Below are 3,102 nucleotides of genomic sequence, written 5' to 3' on the forward strand. Positions count from 1 at the left end.
GATTGATTTTAAAAAGGGAAACTTACCAGTGAGATCACTTCGTCAGTGTGAACCAGTGGATGGTTGACTAAAGGATGCTGACATTCTCAACAAACAGACATGCAGTTTTGAGGGTTCATATCTAAACATCCAAAACACATCTGAAGTTTGATCTTCTTCACAATCATCATCAACAAAGTCAGCAATTTTAAATGAACACTCTGTTTAAATAAAAACATACGTTCCGTTAAAAAAAAAACTTCTACGTCTAAACGTGTAAGACCCATGAGTTGCATATTAACATCATAATTAAAAATTCTAACTTTCTGTATAAGAAATCAATTGCTGTAAGTTAGAAAATAATATATTTTTAAAGATTTCGATTAAAATTTTAAGAAAATGAGCATTTGAAAAAATTATTTGATGTAAAAAACTTAAAAAGCTTTTGGAGTATTTTAAAAGGCGGATTAAAGTTTATTTTACTGCTCATAAACGGCTTTATGGGAAGAGAAACAAATTAAGTTATCAAAAGTGAAAAAGACTCAAAAAGCATTTTTTTACTGTTAATTGCGTTTAGTTTTGTTACCATAGCAAAAAAATTATTTTACTCTATAACAGTCATTCAACAGTCGCCCGAATTTTGGGTTTCAACTACTAATGTAAAACTCCGTATCCTTGTAATTTTCAACCCAATCCAAAAGACAACGGAACTCTCGGATCAAGTAGTGGGAGAAATTTGCCTTCTTAGAAGACTTTTTGATGGAACTAATAAGCCTTTACGTTACATAAAGAGGAATACCACGAGAACCTCCCATGGTTAGCCTGGCAGCAAGAGCACCCATGATTCGTCTATCACTGAGGTCGGAACGAGCCGGAGCTAGAATTCCCATCCAACAGTTAAGTTAGAAGTTTTCAAAAATCAAATAATTTTGTAAAACCTCTGGCTAGGAGTCCCCTGTAGAACCCAGTTTGGAACTCACTGTTGTAGAAGATTTTCCTTCACTCTTTTCAACAGTTTTGTTCTGTTAATTTGCTTTCGCACAAAATACTTAAAAAAAACAAATATACATGCTTACCGATTCAATATTGATCCACACAGCCTTTCACGACAAACAGCTCAAAGTTTGCACTAATCTTCAAGCACTTCATTTTATTTAGGTTCATTTCTTTAGATTTATTTTTTTTACTTTGATATACAGCATAATTCATCATTAGGGTTTAATTTTTTTTTTTCGCTAATATTTTTTTTAAGTATTTTGTTAGCTTTTTTTAATTTTAACGGAATATAATTATTTTTTTTAAAAAAAACATTGTTATTCTTATATTTTTATTCTTTAAGTCATTCATTATGTATCTTTTACATCTTTTTCTTTTTAAATTTGATTGACTCTTCCAGCAGATCGCCCCAAAAGCTTAACGTGCATCAGCTCGGAGGTGTCCTTTTCTAAACAGCCGTCACTTTCTCTACAGACTTCTTTCCGCTGCTTTTTATTGAATACTTTTTTCACCGTTTAGCCGAGGACGTGACGCATGAAATTAAGAAATATATTTGTAAACGTAAATACATAAAAATATTTTTATTTTACAAAGAAGAACGTTTTAAAAATCGATTCGTAAGTTTATCTATAAAAAGTCCTTTAAAATAAGTAGTTTTAATTATGAGCAGGATAGGAACCAGTCACCAACAACTGAACATGTAATTGTGTTACGGAAATTTTTTTCGTCATTGCTTTAAATCTACAACGATTTGAAAATTGATTAAAAAAAAGCAAAGTTTGCACATAAGATAGAGAATCAATTAATATCCAAAACGTCATGGTTTTAGCAAACTCAATATCAATAATTCAGACAGTTACAATGTAACCCACTTTCATACCTCACATTCAAAACAATTTAAAATTCAAAAGTAGTATTACAGATGCTTAAATACATCTCCAACATAAAAAATAACTTGTTTGCTCCACTTTTTAACCTATAACCTCTCAGCCACTGAAACCCAAATCTTTGTGATCACAGTGTTGCCCAGGGAACGCCATACGAGGAGGCGAGGTTATTTTACTTTGACTGCTTAAACACCAAACATATAACAACTGTGATAATAATAAATGATAATAAAAACACTTTACTGTGGTCAAGAGAATATTTCCATTATCCCCCTCAATTGTGATCACTTTTAAGGTACCAATGGAAAATGTTAAGCGCCTTCAGAGCTTACAGAAAATATCTGTACTGACTATAATCAAGAAAATCTCACGGACTTCTTGAACAAATAATGAAATTGTAACTTTAGGAGTTACAAATGACTAGCCTGAAATTACTTCTGCCAAAATTAACAGACAGCTGTCTAACGGAGCTGAAAGGTTTAACATTTTTTTAAACATTTGTATTAAATATTCTCATTGAAAGATGTTTTATGTATATGTTTAGTGTGTTGGCAGTCAAAATAGTTCCCCAAAGGGATTGTCAAACATTTTCTTTTTTCATTCCAGGTGTTGACTTCATGACAACCCCCCGAGGAGTGGCGACTAAACATCCCACGAAAACATCTTCCCCTCATAGAGTACATCTCAGAATTCTCCACAAAGCAAAGAAAGATATTTTAACAATACACAATGCATAATAATCTTTAAACAAAGATTTTGATATCCTAAGCCAAAAAATTAAACCTAGATATTGTATGTCAATATTATCATGAAATCCTAATGTTTAATAAGCCAAAACACAATGGATATAAATTTTGCTTTAAATTTTTGCTACAATAAATATAAAGAGGAAATAATAATAGAAGTAACTATATATGAGTAATATTGTAACAAGAATTTTGAAATAACCAAAAGGCAGCCAAGTGATATCTTTCAAGTGGAAGAACCTGAACTCCGAAAGGGTAAATGCTCACGTGAGAACAAACTTATCCACTCCTCTTCACAATCTAGTTAAAAGTGGATGATTCGTACAGTAGTATTTTTTTCTTCCTTTTTGGATCCTTCATTCCTCAATATTTAAACTTTAGAAGTTAAATTAAAACGTCAGATTGCCATGATGATTTATGTTGGGTGTCTTTATGGATCCCAAGCCTTTTTGTGTCGATTAATGTTGGGTGTCTTTACGGATCCCAAGCCTTTT

Source organism: Parasteatoda tepidariorum, chromosome 2 (genome assembly GCF_043381705.1).
Source record: "Parasteatoda tepidariorum isolate YZ-2023 chromosome 2, CAS_Ptep_4.0, whole genome shotgun sequence".
NCBI lineage: Eukaryota > Metazoa > Arthropoda > Arachnida > Araneae > Theridiidae > Parasteatoda > Parasteatoda tepidariorum.